The sequence below is a fragment of the Siphateles boraxobius genome, unplaced genomic scaffold (assembly GCF_051911475.1).
Source record: "Siphateles boraxobius isolate OS27281-9 unplaced genomic scaffold, OSU_SipBor_1 13, whole genome shotgun sequence".
NCBI lineage: Eukaryota > Metazoa > Chordata > Actinopteri > Cypriniformes > Leuciscidae > Siphateles > Siphateles boraxobius.
This window is the reverse complement of record NW_027508733.1, coordinates 26,914,944-26,936,391: the sequence shown is the minus strand read 5'-3', so window position 1 is coordinate 26,936,391 and position 21,448 is coordinate 26,914,944. Positions and strand designations below refer to the sequence as shown.

At 39.6% G+C, this 21,448-nt stretch overlaps 2 long non-coding RNA genes across 2 annotated transcripts; one reads left to right on the top strand and one right to left on the bottom strand.

The window, feature by feature from the left end:
- Nucleotides 1-4,293: 4,293 nt before the first annotated feature.
- LOC143735629 (uncharacterized) lies at nucleotides 4,294-16,489 on the bottom strand. The gene is made up of 4 exons (XR_013203264.1): nucleotides 16,367-16,489; nucleotides 10,334-10,443; nucleotides 9,765-9,873; nucleotides 4,294-4,499 (listed from the first exon to the last, which is right to left on the bottom strand). It is a non-coding gene; the product is annotated as an uncharacterized LOC143735629 (long non-coding RNA).
- A 3,816-nt stretch (nucleotides 16,490-20,305) lies between these two features.
- LOC143735628 (uncharacterized) lies at nucleotides 20,306-20,748 on the top strand. Its single transcript, XR_013203263.1, has 2 exons — nucleotides 20,306-20,576; nucleotides 20,640-20,748. It is a non-coding gene; the product is annotated as an uncharacterized LOC143735628 (long non-coding RNA).
- The last annotated feature ends 700 nt before the right edge of the window (nucleotides 20,749-21,448 follow it).

Genomic DNA, 21,448 nt, shown 5'->3' with positions numbered 1-21,448 from the left:
TTCATTCTAACAAAACTATCTATCTTTCTTTCTAACTAATCTATCTTTCTTTCTAATTAATCTTTCTTTCTTTCTTTCTAACTAATCTATCTTTTTTATTTCTAACTAATCTAACTTTCTTTAACTAATCTATCGTTCTTTCTAACTAATCTATCTATCTTTCTTTCTAACTAATCTATCTATCTTTCTTTCTAACTAATATATCTATCTATCTATCTTTCTAACTAATCTATCAATCTTTCTTTCTAACTAATCTATCTATCTATCTTTCTTTCTAACTAATCTATCTATCTTTATTTCTAACTAATCTATCGTTCTTTCTTTCTAACTAATCTATCGTTCTTTCTTTCTAACTAATCTATCATTCTTTCATTCTAAATAATCTATCGTTCTTTCTTTCTAACTAATCTATCTATCTATCTTTCTTTCTAAATAATCTATCTTTCTTTCTTTCTAACTAATCTATCTATCTTTCTTTCTAACTAATCTATCTTTTTTCTTTCTAACTAATCTCTTTCTTTCTTTCTAACTAATCTCTTTTTTCTAACTAATCTGTCTTTCTTTCTTTCTTTCTTTCTCACTAATCTATCTTTCTTTCATTCTAAATAATCTATCTATCTTTCTTTCTAACTAATCTATCTATCTATCTTTCTTTCTAACTAATCTATCTATCTTTATTTCTAACTAATCTATCGTTCTTTCTTTCTAACTAATCTATCATTCTTTCTTTCTAACTAATCTATCGTTCTTTCTTTCTAACTAATCTATCTATCTATCTTTCTTTCTAACTAATCTATCGTTATTTCTTTCTAACTAATCTATCTATCTTTCTTTCTAACTAATCTATCTTTTTTCTTTCTAACTAATCTCTTTCTTTCTAACTAATCTCTTTTTTCTAACTAATCTGTCTTTCTTTCTTTCTTTCTTTCTCACTAATCTATCTTTCTTTCATTCTAACAAATCTATCTTTCTTTCTTTCTTTCTAACCAATCTATCTTTTTTCTTTCTAACTAATCTGTCTTTTTTCATTCTAACAAAACTATCTATCTTTCTTTCTAACTAATCTATCTTTCTTTCTAATTAATCTTTCTTTCTTTCTAACTAATCTATCTTTTTTATTTCTAACTAATCTATATTTTTTTCTTTTTAACTAATCTATCTATCTTTCTAACTAATCCATCTTTTTTCTTTCTAACTAATCTATCTTTCTTTAACTAATCTATCGTTCTTTCTAACTAATCTATCTATCTTTCTTTCTAACTAATCTATCTATCTATCTATCTTTCTAACTAATATATCTATCTATCTATCTTTCTAACTAATCTATGTATCTATCTTTCTTTCTAACTAATCTATCTAACTTTCTAACTAATCTATCTTTTTTCTTTCTAACTAATCTCTTTCTAACTAATCTGTCTTTCTTTCTTTCTTTCTTTCTAACTAATCTATCTATCTATCTTTCTTTCTAACAAATCCATACTTCTAAATAATCATTTTTTTCTTTCTAACTAATCCTTTCTTTCTATCTAACTAATCTATCTTCCTTTCTTTTTAACTAATCTATCCTCTTTCTTTCTAACTTATTTTTTCTAACTAATCTATCTTTCTTTCTTAACTACTCTATCTATCTTTCATACTTTCTTTCTTACTGATCTTTCTTTCAAATCGATCTTTATGTCTTTCTAACTAATCTTTCTTTCTATCTATCTGTTGTGAATCATCAGACACAATCAGATCCATTTGCAGACAGTTTATTCAGAATAGACAAGGTCGACAGGCAATGGTCAGAACCAGCGAGAGACAGTGGAGCAGAGCAGACAATAGCAAAAAGAGAACCAGGCAAGAGATCAGGGCAGGCAGCAGACAAGACGAGATCCAGGAACCAGGCAGGGGGTCAGTAGGCAGGCAGCAGTCAAGATGAGATCCAGGGAAACAGGCAGGGGGTCAGAAGGCAGGCAGCAGTCGATCAGAGACGAGATACAGCAAGGTGGTAAACACGGGCAGAATAACAGTCAGGAAAACGCTCAGAAATGTACACAGGGGTGAAACAAGACTTCGCACTGAGCTAGCTGTGAGCGTGGGTTATATAGAGCTGGGGATGAGATGCAGCTGTGTGAAATGATCAGTGTCCGCAGGTGGGGATGAAATCAGTGCCAGAGTGAAGCATGGTGGGAACTGTAGTTCGGGAACCAGTCAGTATTCGGGGGAGATAGACCGCCGTGGGTTATTGGGGAGACCAGCAGGACTAGTGGTTGTGACACTATCTTTCTAACTAATCTTTCTTTCTAACTAATCTTTCTTTCTATCTATCTTTCTAACTAATCTTTCTTTCTAATCTATCTTTCTTTCTTTCTAACTAATCTTTCTTTCTTTCTGACTAATCTTTCTTTCATTGAAACTAATCTTTCTATCTATCTATTATTTATCTATCTTTCTAACCAATCGTTTTCTTTCTTTCTAACTATTCTTTCTTTCTAACTAATCCATCTATCAAACTTCAAACTACTTTAAACTTATTCAAACTCTCTGGTCCGGCTTTCTCAAGTCAACTTAAAGTTTGTCTCATCAAACTTTTTTTTCTAGTTATTATTCTTCTTCTTCTTTTTCTTAACCAAAATTTTCTGACTCTAACTCCTCCTAGAGTTTTAACTCTACAAACTCCAAACTCGGGTCAGACCTTCAGACTGTTCTGACTCGAGTTGCTATATCTTTTCATCACCCAAAATACCCTAGAAAACCCTAGCAACACCATAGCAACCACCCAGAACACCCTAGCAACTGCATAGCAACCACCCATAAATGGTAAACAGTAAATGGACTGCATTTATATAGCGCTTTCACAGACTCAATGGCCACCTAAGCGCTTTACATTTTTGCCTCTCATTCACCCATTCTCTCAATCATTCATACACCGACGGCGGTGTAACACCCTAGCAACCACCCAAAATAGCCTAGAACACCCTAGCAACACCATTGCAACTACCCAGAACACCATAGCAACTGCCTAGCAACCACCCAGAACACCCTGGCAACAACCCAAAACACCATAGCAACCACACAAAATAGCACAGAACACCCTAGCAACACCATAGCAACCACCCAGAAAACCATAGCAACTGCCTAGCAACCACCCAGAACACCCTAGCAACCACCCAAACTACCTTAAAACAACCTAGAAACACCATAGCAACCACCCAGAACACCCTAGCAACATAGTTGTATCACCCTAGCAACATAGTTACATAATGGCCCCATGTTAATTGCCCAGATGAATTTCATGTATGATTGGACTTGGTACTAGGTGGGACCCAAGTGGGCAACATGCACAAGACCCATCTCGGTCTCAACTTTAACCCAGTTGACATTTGTATGTGGGGCCCATGTGGGTTTGAAATGGGCTGAAAAATGGGCTCTGTATGGGATTGTCCGCGGGTTACATAATGGCCCCATGTTAATTGCCCAGATGAATTTCATATAGGATTGGACTTGGTACTAGGTGGGACCCAAGTGGGCAACATGCACAAGACCCATCTCGGTCCCAGCTTTAACCCAGTTGACATTTGTATGTGGGGCCCATGTGGGTTTGAAATGGGCTGAAAAATGGGCTCTGTATGGGATTGTCCGCAGGTTATATAATGGCCCCGTGTTAATTGCCCAGATGAATTTCATATAGGATTGGACTTGGTACTAGGCGGGACCCAAGTGGGCAACATGCACAAGACCCATTACGGTCCCAGCTGCTAATATTTGTATGTGGGGCCCATGTAGGTTTAAAATGGGCTGAAAAATGGGCTCTGTTTGGGATTGTCCACGGGTACCATAATGGCCCCATGCCAACTGCCCACATGGATTTCATATAGGATGACACTTATAAACAGGTGGGCCCCAACTGGGCTACATGCACAAGACCCATCTTGGTCCCAGCTTTAGTTTTTTTGTGGGTACTACAAGTTTACTACATGGGCTGAAATACGGGCTGTAAGTGGGTTTGTCCACGGGTTCCATGTTGGCCCCAGCAACTTACTCATTTAGGTTTTATGCAGGATTTCACAGGGCTTTAGGTGGGGCCCAACTAGGAATCTCATGCATTTGGCCCAACTAGGGATCATCTGGGTTCCATCTAAATGAGTAGCAACACCAAACAAACAAGTTTTAAAGCATTAGAGCACACAATGAGATTTAAAGCTTTTTAAATTTCAATTTTATTGAAATTACCCATCATATTATGCTATATTCTGAAATTCCAGAGAAAATATTTAAAGAAATAAATATTTAAATTTATGTCAAATTAAAGAGTATCTCTTTAAAGTTATATACCTAATTGTTAAAATACATATTTTGAACCTGTATTTGACCCAGTCTTTACTGAAATCTTTGAACAGGAAATAAAAGGGGACAGTTAGAAGAAGCAGCAACTATACATTTATCAGTACAGCTTACACTGCTGACAGTCATTTGTGTTTCTTGCCAGTTGATCTGTGCAGTCTTCTTAAGAGCCTCTGCAAAACAAGAGGGTTTTTAGAGATTATGATTTTAGAGAAATCATGTTACCTACACGTCACAACACCTTATGAAAGAATAACAACTTTTACTCAGGATAAAAAACAAAAACAGCAAAAAACTTCAATTGGAATGGTTATGGTATTGGAATGTCACTGGAAGGGCATTTGGGAAATCAATAGAGATTTACTGTTTTTTTATTCAGATTATTCTGATTTCATTTTGTATTAATAAAACCAGTTTATAAAGTATGAATATGCGATGTGTTTGAAAGCATCAATTCATTCAATGATCCAAGTTAACCATTAAAAAAATGTATAAACAAAAATAATAATAATACATTGTCTCAAGACTTTTGTCATTTTAATATTAGGTAGTTTCTCACAATCAGATTCTCAGTCCATGATAGAATGAATGGCGAGACAAAATGATACATACTAAAGTATTTTAATTATTTTGATTGCTAATGATTTATGATTGCTTTTAAACGTAAAAATATAAAAATATAATTCTTTGTGTCTTTGAAAAATAATTGAGGTGATCACATGTGTGGATGATTCTTAAATTTCCAGGACCTAAATAAGTAAATTTAAGTCTGCTTTTTAAAACAACGGAGGATGGTTAGTTTGTGACAACAGCAGGAAACTGCATATTCGTGCAGTGTGTGCACGGCAAAAGATTAAAATAGATTTTAAGCTTGTGACTTTTAAATGCACATCAATCCGATGACTTAGCATTCATGTAAAAACTATGTTCAGATTCATCAATCAGAATGATTTCATTCTGATCAAAACAAAAAAGATCCATGTAAAGTGGCTACTGACAGCACCAACGCAGATATAAATGTTCACTGTGATCTTACTTGACAAAGGTTTAAGACAAATTGTTGTCATTTAGGAAAATATTGCGTGGGTATTTGATCAAGATCAAAATGTTTCAACAACTGCAGCTCTAATTTCTGATAATATGTGGCTCTGTATATTTCTGATATGTAGAGATAGAGAAACATTAATGCAACATGCTGTTGATATTTATGCTACAGCATGATGCACTACGCTACTTCTGACGTCACAAGTGTGAACTACATTGATGGTTATCATGGTTATCGTGAGGTTATCATGGAGCCTCCTCGAAGTCATTTCCGGTTGTGAGAACGCTTAGCGCGGTTGTGCTGCCGCTTCACGCTGGTACCTGTCTGTCTGCTGCTGTTACGTTCGTGTCTTTTCTGGGATATGTTTTTCTCTGTTTCAACCCTCCTGGATTATTCGCTGGACTACTCTCATACCCTCTAAATTTTTGTGAATTCGCTGGACTATTCTCAAAACTTTTGGATAACTGGATAACTGACCTGGGTGTCCCTGTGATCCCTCACACAGATCGGCTGCGAGTCCTCTCCGTCAATATCCTGTCATCCCTCTCGACACCTGATACTGTGAGTCTCCACTCTCTTTGTCATTTGTCTTTTGCGATGTAAATCCTTAGTATGGTTGGGTAGCCGTCCCTTCTGAGGATTGTTGATTCCGACGTGGTTCTGGCTAACGCAGTGAAACCGATAAACTGTTGTGTTAGGTCGAACGGGTCATCACTCGTCATGTTGTCACATTTACACTGGCAGTTTCTGTTTTTGTTTTTTGGTGGTCTTATCTGGATCTTCCTGTCTGTCGATGAGACAAATCACAGTTTTTTCCCCAAGATGGCTTTGCAATATTCCGTTGCTCATCTCAGATCATTAAAAGGAGTTTCCCGCCTGGCTCCTGATACTTATAAACGCTGTGAACAGCTCGAGGTTTTACGCCGACCTCGCTACATTCACCGGTCGCGGAAAAAACTCCGGAATTATTATTACTCGCCCCCCAATAATATTCCGGTTGTCTCTACCATCACCCGTGTTCTGGATACAACACAACTGGATAAAAGACATAGACATATCAACTTTGGAAATTTAAGATCGCTGCGTCCTGATCCTGACCTCGGAATCTGCAGACGTGCATCACCTGACCTGTGATGTGCGCTGCTAAACACCCGCTCTCTAACTGATAAAGCATCACTATTGAACGACATAATCATTGACACTGACCTGGACATGCTATTTTTAACGGAAACCTGGCAGGTGCCAAATGACTATTTGAGCTTAAACCTCTTAACGCCGCCTGGATACATCTTTTTTTCTCAACCACGTCTTCATCGCAGAGGTGGAGGGCTGGTTGTAGTTTGCCGTGAGACTATTAAAATATCCAAGATTGAGTTACACGATGTTACAACATTTGAATATTTAGCGCTGAAAATGACGGGCCAAACGTCACTGGCGGTAATCTTAATTTACCGACCACCAAAAAGTCCCTCTGACTTTTTTTCTGATATTAGTGAGATACTTACTCTTGTCTGTGCTTGTCATTCATCTGTTATTTTGCGTGGTGATTTTAACATACATGAAAACACTGCACAATGCAAAGAGTTGATGTCAGTATTGGACTGTTTCAACTTGATTCAAAATGTAACTTATGCCACTCACTCCAGAGGCCACATACTGGATCTCATATGTACATCTGGCTTGAATAATATTCTTGTTAACGGCTCTGATTTTGCACTTTCAGACCACAAACTTATAAATTTCAGTTGTAGTTTTCCAATATCTATGTCTCCTCAGAAGAAAATGCTGACCTAGCGTAAAATTAACTCTGTTAATTCAACTTCTTTTTCTGCTTCTATAAGGGCTTCTACTTTATCAGAATGTCTACTGTCTAACCATCCATCAGAAATCTGCTGTACTTACAATAATGCTCTGTCTCAAATACTTGATATGCATGCCCCTGTTAAAACTAGACTGGTTCCATCTACTTGTGCCTCACCCTGGTTCACTCCTGAACTTCGGATGATGAAAACTGAGGGTCGCCGTCTAGAAAGACTATACAGGAAAACTGGACTCATTGTGCACTCTTTAGCTTTTAAAGAACACCTGCTCAACTACCGGACCGTCCTTAACAATGCAAGATCCACTTATTTCTCCTCCACTATTAGAAATTCCTCGTGCAGACCCAAATCACTCTTTGCTATGGTTAACAAACTAACAAATCCACCACAACATGTTATGTCAGGCTCTGTGGAGCTTGTAAATAGCTTCTCTAAATTCTTTTCAGACAAATTGATGTCTATCACTTCTTCCATCACCAAAAACAAGCATACAAGCGACTCAAACTTAATGATAACTGGACCAGCCCACTTGTCAAACCCTCTCTCTACTTTTACTCTGACTACTCCTGTTGCCATAAGTGACCTAATTGTGAAGTCAAATTCTACATCCTGCCGGCTCGATCCTACACCTACTGTTCTACTTAAGAAGTGCGTCCTCGAGGTCGCACCATTCATAACTCACATGATAAACTGTAGTTTAGCCCGTGCCATTGTCCCAGCGGAATTAAAAACTGCTGCAGTGACTCCCATTCTTAAAAAACCTAGCCTTGATCACCTAAACATGGACAATTACAGACCGATATCAAACCTAACATTCTTAAGCAAAATCCTTGAAAAGGTTGTTGCTTCTCAATTACGCTCTTATTTGGATATGAATGGTCTTTTTTAACCTTTTCAGTCGGGTTTTCGCCCATCTCCCAGCACTGAAACTGCTCTTCTGCGTGTGGTTAACGACATTCTCTCATCGATGGATTCAGGGTTAATAAACATCTTGATGCTCCTTGATCTAAGCGCCGCTTTTGACACAGTCTGCCATGAATTGCTTATTTCTCGGCTTTCTGATATTGGTATCACTGGTTCCGCTCTTTCCTGGCTTATTTCCTATATCACTGACAGAATGTATTATATCACCATACAAGGTCATAATTCTGCCACCAATTTACTTACACGGGGCGTTCCTCAAGGTTCGGTTCTTGGTCCACTCTTGTTTATCATCTACATACACCCAGTTGGTAGCATCATACGCAGGCATGGACTACAATTCCATTGCTATGCAGATGACATCCAAATTTACCTCACCACCAGCTACGATAGACCATCCCTGCCTGACTCACTCACTGCATGCATCAGGGACATAAAGCATTGGATGTCCCTTAACTTCCTCAAATTAAATGATAATAAAACTGAGATATTAGTGATTGGTTCTCCAGTTTCAGTCAAAAGGATGGACCAGTCCTTCTATATAGATGGTTTCCATATAAAGCCTTCATCACTGACTCGCAACCTCGGTGTCTTATTTGACTCATCTCTGTCTTTTGGCTCTCATATTTCTTCCATTGTTAAAAACTCTTTCTTTCATCTTCGAAATATTGCTCGTCTAAGACCATCTCTCACTTTAGCTGACGCCGAACTCTTAATTCATGCATCAATCACATCACGTCTGGATTATTGCAATGCTTTATTTCTTGGCCTTCCCAAAAAACTTATTGCAAGATTGCAGTACGTCCAAAACTCAGCAGCAAGAGTTCTCACCTCCACCAGGCGTTCTGCTCACATTACTCCGGTGCTTCATGACCTTCACTGGTTACCTGTTTCATCACGTATCCACTTTAAGGTATTGCTTTTAACATATAAGGCATTAAACGGTCTTGCACCCCCATATTTGTCTGATCTACTTTTCACCTACCGTCCTGCACGCTCTCTCAGATCAACTGAACTTGCTTTACTGTCCATCCCTCGTTTTCGATTATCTACAGTAGGTGGAAGGTCATTCAGTGTTAATGCGCCAACATTATGGAATTCACTGCCCCTTTCACTTCGAAATATCTCATCAGTGACTGCTTTCAAGACACAGTTAAAAACATATCTGTTTAACATGTACTTCGCCTAAATGTGATTATATGTGCCCTTTGTGATTGTAAAGTTGTGCGTCAGTGTTAAATGTATTATAAAGGTACCATGTAAAGCGACCTTGAGCTTTGGAAAGGCGCTATATAAATAAAACTTCTTCTTCTTCTTCTTCTACAAGTTGCGCTATATATGCAAGTAGACTGCGAATGGCCGTTTGGCCGGAAGCTAGTTATTTTACTTTATAAAGTTTTAAATCTGGATATTTTTCTTACACAAACTCACCCGGAGCCGCATGGAGTTTGTTTATGATGGATGGATGCACTTTTTTGAGCTTCAATCTGATGGTTGCAATCCACTGCCATTATAAAGCTCGGAAGCGTCAGGGTGTTTATTAATATAACTCTGATTGTATTCGTCTGAAAGAAGAAAGTCATATACAAATTTTATTAAATTAAGTAAATTCAAAACACCTCACACATAACAAAAGGTCAATGGATCCATACCAGAAGTGACAGTGCAGTGTAGCAGATAAAGAACAATCCTCCACCGCATTGCCAGAAATCATCTGGATCCTTGGTCAATCTGGGATGGGGTGGAGTGGGCTGATAAGTCCTTAAAAATAATGATTTAATTTGTACCGTTACTTTAAACAATATTAAACAAAGCGTATTTAAATTTTACAAACATTTGCCATTATAAAAAATTCAGACAACATGAACAAATGGTCCCCAATAGCTCCCTAGGTGCAGCAGAAAAAACAGCTGCCCACTGCTCCCGGTGTGTGTTCACAGAGTGTGTGTTCAATACTCACTGTTGTGTGTGTGTGTGTGTGTGTGTGTGTGTGTGTGTGTGTGTGTGTGTGTGTGTGTGTGTGTGTGTGTGTGTGTGTGTGTGTGTTTGTGTGTTTGTGTGTTTGTGTGTGTGTGCGCTTGAATGGGTGAAATGAAGAGCACAAATTCCGAGTATGGGGACCACATACTTGGCTACGTCACGTCATTTCACACAATTGTAGCTTTAAAAAAGCTAATTGGTACACCAAAATCAAACAAACAATTACAATTAATAATTTTACCTGTAGCCACATTTATCCTGTATTGACACGTCTGAGGGTCTTTCCCTTGATGTTCTTCAGTGAACTAAATAAAGGACTGATGATGGTGACATGTTCTCCTTTCTTTGTCACTTTATAGGAAGAAAGACAAAAGGATAAAAAGTTACTCAGATTTGTCACTGGTAGAGGAAATTACTTTTGATGATGAGAATGATACTTTTAACTAAATAATATATTAATCCCAATGTGAGGTTTAGAAGCAATGGTTAAAATTGACTTGAATTAAAATTAATTCTTGAAAACTTGAAGGGTGTTGGTTTATTTGTATAGGTTGTATAGTATTTCCAGTCATTACGTTCCTGTGTATAGTGCGTGAATGACGGGATGTTGGGCAGATATTGTGTTTTGCGGTAGGTGGTATGCCATACGGAACCGTTGCCACTGAAACTGCATATTAACGCACCAGTGGGGCTCGACAGCCTTAGTCAAACGGGTTGGCGCGTATGGTTGGGTTGCGGAGAGATTGTGAGATTGTGGCTAGGTCTCAGCAGCACTGTTGGTTTATTTGTAGAGGTTGTATAGTATTTACAGTCATTACGTTCCTGTGTATATTGCGTGAATGACGGGTGGTTGGGCAGATATTGTGTTTTGCGGTAGGTGGTATGGCATACGGAACCGTTGCCACTGAAACTGCATATTAACGCACCAGTGGGGCTCGACAGCCTTAGTCAAACGGGTTGGCGCGTATGGTTGGGTTGCGGAGAGATTGTGAGATTGTGGTTAGGTCTCAGCAGCAAGAGGGAAGTAGAGGTCAGTAAGCTGGGCTGAGTTGAGTGGGGGACGGAGGGGGGTGACTCTGGGACGCCAGAGTCACTGTCGAGCCCTCTTGAGGTGTCGTGGGCTAGTCGACGAAACACTGAGGACGGAAGGTGCCCACTTGAAGACCCTAGAGATGTTCCCTACTCCGCTCAATCCAGAGGGTTGTTATGGGGGGACCGCACTGTGGTTGCAGCCGTTGTGTGTGCTAATACACTATTAACACCAGACAGAAGGAGATTCACGTCACCAGATGGAAAGAAGCGTAAATGGATGGAGAAGCATAGGTTACTGTAAAGCTACGTCTTAGTTGGTGCTTATCTTGGCGAAAGCCGAGTACAAATCAGCATGAAGTTTTAACATCTACTCTCGTGTAATGGAAATCATGAAGATCTGGATACGTCCAGTGACTGCGGTGAATAGTGCTGCTGGCCACAAGGGAAAGACCTTGTGACAGCCTGGAGAGACAGCTGACAGGAGGAAAGAGACCCCAATGGGGCTGGTAAGGGTTAGCTACCCTTGTCGGCAGTATCCAGCTCTGTGTTTACAGGATGCTGGAGACACCCGCCCAAGGCTTCTGAAAAATTAAAGAGGAAAATACCCCTAGAGTCTGCGAGAGCAGGGGCGGAAGATGACTCAATGGTGGACAACATGGTTAACGACTTTGGAATGGAAACGGATATGAGTATGGAGAGTACTTCACAAAAGACTAGTTCAGGTTCAGCAGTTAGCAAAGCCATTGAACTCCAAGCCTGTGTCTGTGGCTGGAGCAAGGCGACAACGGTCAGGGGTTTGAAGATTCATCAAGGGAAAATGAAATGCTTGAGGGAGAAGGGACAAGGGCCTCGCATTGATCAGTACTTCTTACGGAGTCAGTCAAGTCAGTCGAATGAAATCCAGCGACAGGAAGCAAACCACAGTTCGCAGGATATCAGCACCCCTGTCATAGAGGAGATGAGGGTTTGCACAGTTAGTGATGAACACATTGATTCTTGTGAACCCGGTCAGACTAACCAGCATAAGAGAGAAAAGAACCTCAACGGGCATAGGCCTGGAGTTAGATGGCCAAGAGCTAGTGAGAAAACTGCATGGGACACGGTAAACACAGATCTATGCTTTGCATTGGAAAGATTAACTGGTACAGTTGAAAAGAAGCTGGATAAATTTGGGGACATCATTTACGCATATGGAAGTGAGAGGTTTGGTGTGGAAAAAAGGAAGGAAAAAGTACAAACTACTCCTGGATTGTCTAGACGGCAGCAGAAAATTGAAGGGTTAGTTAGAGAAAGGAGACAGCTGAGGAAGCAATGGAAAAGAGCGGAACAAAGTCAGAAGGAGGGACTCAATCTCTTACAAAGGGCCATAAAAAGATAAGCTTGCAACATTACGCAGAGCTGAGCGCCTACGGAAACGCTACAAAAAGAAGGAACGTGCGAGGGCAAATTTCTATAAAGATCCATTCAAATTCATAAAGAAGTTATTCACCAGTGAGAAGAATGGCACTTTAAAGCATCTAGGGTTGAGCTAGAGAGATATTTGGAGGAAACGCATACAGATGCAAAAAGGCATGAGCCTATGTCAATTCCGTCAGACAACCCACCTGTCAATCCACCAGAATACCAAATGGAGGTCTGTGCACCTAAGTGGAAAGAGATAGAGCAGGTTTTGAGAAAGGCAAGGGCTTCATCATCTCCAGGGCTAACATCTAATGGAGTTCCGTACAGAGTGTACAAGAGTGCTTCAGGAGTTCGAAGGATCTGTGGAAATTGATAAAAGTGGCTTGGGAAAAGCAGGTTGTACCTAGATCATGGCGCCGAGCAGGGGGAGTCTTTATACCCAAAGAAAAAGATGCTACAAGCATCAGTCAGTTTTGCCCTATTTCACTATTAAACGTCGAAGGCAAAATTTTCTTCAGCATTATTGCTCAGAGATTGTCAACCTACCTATTAAAAAATGGCTTCATTGACACTTCAGTTCAAAAAGCGGGCATTCCAGGATTCTCAGGATGCTTAGAACATATCAGTGTTATCTGGCAACGAATACAATCAGCTAAAAAGGAGAGGAAGGAGCTCCACGTGACATTCCTGGATTTGGCTAATGCATATGGTTCAGTGCCACATGAGCTTCTTTGGGCATCATTTGATTTTTTCAGGGTACCGATGTCGATAACAAATTTAGTGAAAGCCTATTTAGGAGATTTGCAATTTAGTTTCTCAACTCCAGAATTCAGCACTACATGGCAATGCTTAGAGGTTGGAATAATGGCAGGATGCACCATTTCTCCACTGGCTTTTACCATGGCAATGGAAGTAATCATTAGGGCATCAAAATGGGTAGTAGGAGGAGAGCGCTTGGCTTCTGGGATGCGACTACCACCAATCAGAGCATACATGGATGACATGACAACCATGACTACAACGGTAGCCTGCACTAATCGGTTATTGGGGAAGTTAACAGATAATATTGAATGGGCACGAATGCAATTTAAGCCCTCTAAATCAAGGAGCATCTCAATAGTTAAGGCAAGGTAGTAGATAAAATATTCTTCATTAATTGTGAGGCAATACCAACAGTTTCTCAGAAGCCAGTGAAGAGTCTAGGGAGATGGTACGATGGGGATCTAAAGGACACAGTTCGAGTGGGAGAAGTTAGACGACAAGCAGTGGAAGGGTTGAAGAGCATAAACAGCTGTGCTCTACCAGGCAAACTAAAACTCTGGTGCTTTCAGTTTGGTCTACTGCCAAGTTTGCTGTGGCCACTGACTGTGTACGAGGTTTCTTTGACAACAGTGGATAAGCTGGAAGCGTTAATAAGTTCATACATCAGGAAATGGTTGGGAGTTCCACGCTGCCTCAGCAGAGTGGGACTTTATAGTAAAGGAGTATTGCAGCTGCCAGTCTCTGCTTTAACCGAGGAGTTTAAGTGTGCCAAGGTCAGACTGGAAATGACTAGCAGAGTCACGCGACAAATGTGTAAGGGAGGCAGCCCCTGTGGTAAAAACTGGTAGAAAGTGGTCAGCAAAGAAATCTGTAGTAGAGGCAAAGGCTGACCTTCAAATTGGGGATATCGTGGGACAGGTACAGCATGGAAGAGGGGGTTTTGGGCTCAGTTTAGCTCCTCCTAAATGGCACAAGGCAGGCCCAGCTCAAAGGAGGAAGCTGGTAGTCAACGAGGTGCGAAAGCAGGAGGAGAGGATGAGATGTATAAAGGCCATTTCCCAGGCCAAGCAGGGAGAGTGGATGAGATGGGAGAGTGTGGAACAACGAAAAATGGGCTGGCAAGACCTTTGGTCAATGGAAGAGAGTAGGATCAGTTTCCTTATTAGGTCAACATATGATGTTCTGCCATCACCGCAGAACCTAAACCTCTGGGTAGGAGAGGATCCCTCTTGTCCTTTGTGTTCATCACCTGCCACATTAAGGCACATTTTGACAGGATGTAAGGTGGCTCTTAGCCAAGGTCGGTTTACTTGGCGCCATGACCAAGTATTGCGATGTTTGGCTTTAGCATTGGAAGGCAAGCGTAGTATGACCAATAAGTTGCCGCCTGTTCTAGCAAAACATTACACGCAGAAGACAATATTCCTCCGCCCAGGCGAGCAACCACCAAGAAAAGGTGCTAACACCAATTCTCGCCCAGGACAACTGGAAGCTGCTAGGGACTGGAAGATGCTGGCTGATCTTGATCAACGGCTTATTTTTCCACCTGAGATTGCCACCACTAACCTACGACCAGATATTGTTTTGTGGTCTGGATCAGCACGCATTGTTCAACTGATAGAGTTAACAGTGCCATGGGAGGATGCGGTAGATGAGGCATATGAGAGGAAGAAATTGCGGTATGCTCATCTGGCCACTGAAGCAGAACAGCGAGGATGGAGAGTCCAGGTTTATCCAGTGGAAGTGGGTTGTCGAGGTTTTGTGGCACACTCTACAACCCGGTTCCTCAGAGACGTCGGATTCAGTGGTCAAGAGTTGCGTCGCACAGTAAAGAACTTATCTGAAGCAGCAGAAAGGAGCAGCAACTGGCTGTTGTTGAGACGGAAAGATTCTAGCTGGCTGAGTACAGGCCGCCATGTTACGGTTTCGTAGAATTCTTGAAAACTTGAAGGGTGTTGGTTTATTTGTATAGGTTGTATAGTATTTACAGTCATTACGTTCCTGTGTATAGTGCGTGAATGACGGGATGTTGGGCAGATATTGTGTTTTGCGGTAGGTGGTATGCCATACGGAACCGTTGCCACTGAAACTGCATATTAACGCACCAGTGGGGCTCGACAGCCTTAGTCAAACGGGTTGGCGCGTATGGTTGGGTTGCGGAGAGATTGTGGTTAGGTCTCAGCAGCACTGTTGGTTTATTTGTAGAGGTTGTATAGTATTTACAGTCATTACGTTCCTCTGTATATTGCGTGAATGACGGGTGGTTGGGCAGATATTGTGATTTGCGGTAGGTGGTATGCCATACGGAACCGTTGCCACTGAAACTGCATATTAACGCACCAGAGGGGCTCGACAGCCTTAGTCAAACGGGTTGGCGCGTATGGTTGGGTTGCGGAGAGATTGTGAGATTGTGGTTAGGTCTCAGCAGCACTGTTGGTTTATTTGTAGAGGTTGTATAGTATTTACAGTCATTACGTTCCTGTGTATATTGCGTGAATGACGGGTGGTTGGGCAGATATTGTGTTTTGCGGTAGGTGGTATGGCATACGGAACCGTTGCCACTGAAACTGCATATTAACGCACCAGTGGGGCTCGACAGCCTTAGTCAAACGGGTTGGCGCGTATGGTTGGGTTGCGGAGAGATTGTGGTTAGGTCTCAGCAGCAAGAGGGAAGTAGAGGTCAGTAAGCTGGGCTGAGTTGAGTGGGGGACGGAGGGCGGTGACTCTGGGACGCCAGAGTCACTGTCGAGCCCTCTTGAGGTGTCGTGGGCTAGTCGACGAAACACTGAGGACGGAAGGTGCCCACTTGAAGACCCTAGAGATGTTCCCTACTCCGCTCAATCCAGAGGGTTGTTATGGGGGGACCTCACTGTGGTTGCAGCCGTTGTGTGTGCTAATACACTATTAACACCAGACAGAAGGAGATTCACGTCACCAGATGGAAAGAAGCATAAATGGATGGAGAAGCATAGGTTACTGTAAAGCTACGTCTTAGTTGGTGCTTATCTTGGCGAAAGCCGAGTACAAATCAGCATGAAGTTTTAACATCTACTCTCGTGTAATGGAAATCACGACTAACATCTTACTGAAGTTGATAATAATGGTGGATTTGTCTCTCTGTTGGGTGCCTGTTTTCGCCAAAAAATCTTCTTCCAGTGCTTGATTATATATATATATATACTCAGAAACTGGTATCTACAAAAACATAAGAGATTTAGACCAATAATATTTCTTAACTCTTCTGTAGATTCCAGTGTTTCAGAGTGCAAATGACTGTTTTATCAGTCACTTTACTCATTCGGATGCTTCTTCCCTAGTAAAAAATAAAGTAAATAACAAACCTATGCAAAAATATATTTAAAACACATTGATTTTATACTTATTATACTTCAAATACATTAACATGTTTATTGACACATCACCTAAGACTTATATTGAATTTATAATTAAACTTTATTTGGAGCATTTCTTTAGTACACAATGCACATTTTTTTTATATTAAGACAAATATTTTTTTAAATAGGCCTATCACTATTAATAAAGTGTACCTAAAGTATACTTGCAATAGTTTCACTTTAGTAATCAAATACACTTAATCTCAGCACTACTTCCAGATAACTAGAGTGCATTAAGTACATTTGTTGTTCTTATTGACTTTAAGTATTTAATTTAGGATACCAAAGTACAATTGCAGGGTATTTATATTAAGTACATAAATATGTAAATGTCTTTGTAGTAAACTTAGCATAAAATAAATGTTTCAAATATATTTTAGTATTTTTCTTCACCAGGGTTTTCATGTGTTTGAATTTTAAACTAGCTGACAACATTGACATCAGATGCTACAACACTAAATATGTGCTAATAGGCTAATCGCGATTAGCATCTTACTATAATCAAAGGTGTGCTTTGATGAAGCACACCTTTAACGTTACTGTCAATGGTACACACACACACAGCTGCATGTTGTAGTAAGTTATGTCCGTTATAAAACTCTAGTGTGTAGCTGCTACACAGAACATTTCTGGGAAATTAATGAACTCCATTAACACAAAATTTGTTTATCTGTATTATATATTCTACCTTGAACTATATTAACACTCTCATCCACTTATTGTAATACCTAATCGTTTAAATAGGAATTGATCTATGTTTGTCTAAAATTATAGTGAAAAATGTTTATCTTACCTGATATGCCAATATGTTTGCAGGACCTCACACATCCAGTCCGAGTCCGACCTTCCTCTGTGTTCACATTTCAGCTTCTGTTCTCCTCCGTTTACATTTCACAATGCAAATTAGTTCAAAATAAGAATTTTACAGCATAAGGATTAAGGAAAGACTGGGTAATCTTGCCGAGCAGTAGCTCACACACGTCGTCATCAACTCAAACGTATTTTCAAAATAACCAGTAAAAAGGCGCGCACAGTTGTCATTGGCCAGTTACGTAGATGACAGTCAGATTAACCAATCATGACCAAAGAAGGTGAAACAACCAATATCAATTGTTTCAGCGTGGTAATGGAAAAGTTTACTTTTTTTCTTTTCTTTCTATTTTTATTTTTTATTTTTTAAGAAATGTGTGTTTAGTTTTGTATGCAGACTATGTTATTTGATTAGTTGGTCAAATAGTGTTTTGATGACAGTGTGTGAATAAAAATGCAATCCTGCACTTTAGGCACACACAAAATTGTATATCCAAACAAAATCACACAGAGCAAAAAAGTTTCTGCTGCACTTCTCTCTTGAGATTGAAATTATATCCATTATTATTATTATTGTTAATAATATGATTATATTTTCACATAAATTTAGATTTTTGAAGTGGTGTTTTGAGCAAAATATCATACAATGCTAAAATAATAACAAAATAATAATTAGAAATAATAATAATTCAAAGGTTATTTATTTCTTGAAGACATGACATTGAAAAAAATATTAAGCATTAAACGTTATATTAAACGTTACACCGTGTCAACGTTAAAAAAACCCAACTGACATTATTTCAACCATATTTTAACTTTGAGGGTCAGTCATGTGCCAACTACGACTGAAAAGAAAAGTCTGTACTGTTGACCTCAAAAGAAAACTGAACACAAAACTTTATTCTGTATTCCTGTAGGCTATATGCTGCAAATATGATTACTTGTGCTATTTCATCATCTGAACTGATGTGTCCCTTTTAATAATCAAACCCTAACCCTAACCCTAACTCCAATATTCAAAATCTCTAGAATTACATTGTCACTAACCGACTGACCAGAAAACTCTGGAGTATCTCCATTGAATAAGGGCATATGGCTGTTGTGGGGTTTGATTTCTTCTACCCATCTCTAAGCCATTATATTTCCATTATTTTGATAGATAATTAGCTTCTGTAACCCGTTCTTCATATTGTACAGTGACCATTTTCTGGATATTTTGAACCATTTGTATAGATTTTAAAATAACTATATGGAGATAAGCATTTTGCAGTAACTGACAAAATCAGACCACTAAAAGTTGACACTGAATATTTAATGTCAATGACTAGGGTTGGAACTAATGTCTGCTGAACACCAACACTCCAGGACTGGATTTGAAGAGCCATGGCCTATACTGTACCCACATACACTATATTGCCAAAAGTATTGGGACACCCGTCCAAAACAGTGAATTCTGGTGTTTCAATCACTTCCATGGCCACAGTTGTATAAAATCAAGCACCTCGGCATGCAGACGCTTCTACAAACATTTGTGAAACAATAGGTTGCTTTCAGGAGCTCAGTGAATTCAAGCATAGTACCAGGTTTCCACCTGTGTAATAAGTCCATTTGTGAAATTTCCTCACTACTTGTTTTAATGATTGTACAGATATGTTATTTACAAGTGTATAGTTTATGATGTAATTTACAGATGCACAATTTATATTTATTACATAATTCATTATTATATTCACAATTATACTTGTATGTGTTTCCCCATTCAGGACCCATATAGAGATTACCTATGTGGGTACTACCTTGGGCCAATGTAGGCAGCCTATATGGGACTGATTGTGTTTGTCCTTGTCTGACCCATATGGTTTATCAAAGTGGGGCCCATTTGTTTTTCCCTTTTATAACCCATATAGAGATTACCTATGTGGGTACTACCTTGGGCCAATGTAGACAGCCTATATGGGACTGATTGTGTTTGCCCATGTCTGACCCATATGGTTTATCAAAGTGGGCCCCATATGTTTTCCCACTCATAACCCATATAGAGATTACCTATGTGGTTAATACCTTGGGCCCATGTAGACAGCCTATATGGGACTGATTGTGTTTGCCCATGTCTGACCCATATGGTTTGTTCAAGCGGGCCCCATATATTTTTCCCATTCATAACCCATATAAAGATTACCTATGTGGGTACTAGCTTGAAGGCAGCCTATTATGGGACTGATTGTGTTTGCCCATGTCTGAACCATATTGTTTATCAAAGTGGGCCCCATATGTTTTCCCCATTTATAACCCATGTAGAGATTACCTATGTGGGTACTACCTTGGGCCCATGTAGACAGCCTATATGGGACTGATTGTGTTTGCCCATGTATGACCCATATGGTTTGGCCAATCGGGCCCCATATGTATTTCCCCATTCAGATCCCATATATAGATTACCTATGTGGCTACCACCTTGGGCTCATGTAGACAGTAGGGCTGGACCAGAATATTCGAATATTCGAATATTCGTTCGGTGGGTTGGTATTCGATTTGAAAATTTGACATTCGAATATTCGTTTTTTTTTTTTTTTTTTGCACACCTGGGATCCCCCGCGAAACGGTTCTCACTCGCGCTTGAATAAGGCCGGCGACACACTGGCTGCATGGCGTGAGCGTCTCAGCTGTGTGGCATGTACGTTTTTATTTCAGCTCCCATGTTAACAGGTTGGAGTTTGCACACTGCCTGTGTGAAACACGCGTCTCAGGCGCGGCTCGAGCCACGCGGAAAATGCGTGCATGCTAGAAATAGAACCGACGCCTAACTGCAACGGGAGTGTTCTCTGGCTAGAGCGCAGAACAGCGGAGTTTGTATGGACCGAAGTGCATGCCTGAGCTTGTGTTTTGGGTTAAGCTGCGTTGCTTTGACATTGTGGAAAATAGAATAATAGAAACAATATGTATTAGCCTTTTACCCGTTATTATCAATCTAAATTAATCTCGTTTTTAATTTAACTTAATTTCGTTTTTCTTTATTTAAATTTTGTTTTTTCTTTATTTAAGTTTCATTTTTCTTTATTTAAATTTCGTTTTTTCTTTATTTAAGTTTCATTTTTCTTTATTTAAATTTCGTTTTTCTTTATTTAAGTTTCGTTTTTCTTTATTTAGGTTTCGTTTTTCTTTATTTAAATTTATTTTTTTCTTTATTTAAATTTCGTTTTTCCTTATTTAAATTTATTTTTTTCTTTATTTAAATTTCGTTTTTCTTTATTTAAATCTACCCTTTACTGTGTCAGTAATTTGTTAGTCAGAAAAATATTAGACTACCTAAAAAGTATTGCTTAATTTAACAGACCTGTGTGTGTGCGTTTTATATCATAGTGGAGTGTCCGTTCTCGGAGCATATAAACCCTGCCCGCGTGAGGTGCGCTGCTTCCCGCTCGCGCTGTTCTGTAGCTGACTAAAAGTTTATTAATTCTGAATGTGTCGCGTCTCGCGTGTCCATCTATATTGCACCAAATGCAACACTGCACTCCCTTGTGAAGTCGGTTGGATGAACGGTTCTCGAAATAATCAAAATGCAAAAAGACAGACCAACACAGAGATTCCTGCCTTTATTAGTGAAAAGAATATGTTCAGCCCCCTCTCGCCGAAGCTTCGAATATTCGATGTTCATTACTACCGAAGCTTCGAAGCTCAAAAAATGGTATTCGGACCAGCCCTAGTAGACAGCCTATATAGGACTGATTGTGTTTGCCCATGTCTGAGCCATACGGTTTATCAAAGTGGGACCCATACGTTATTCCCATTCATAAGCCATATAGAGATTACATGTGTGGTTGCTATCTTGGGCCCATGTAGGTAGCCTATATGGGACTAATTGTGTTTGCCCTTGTTTGACCCATATAGTTTATCAAAGTGGGCCCCATATTTTTTTCCAAGCTATAACCCATATAGAGATTACCTATGTGGGTACC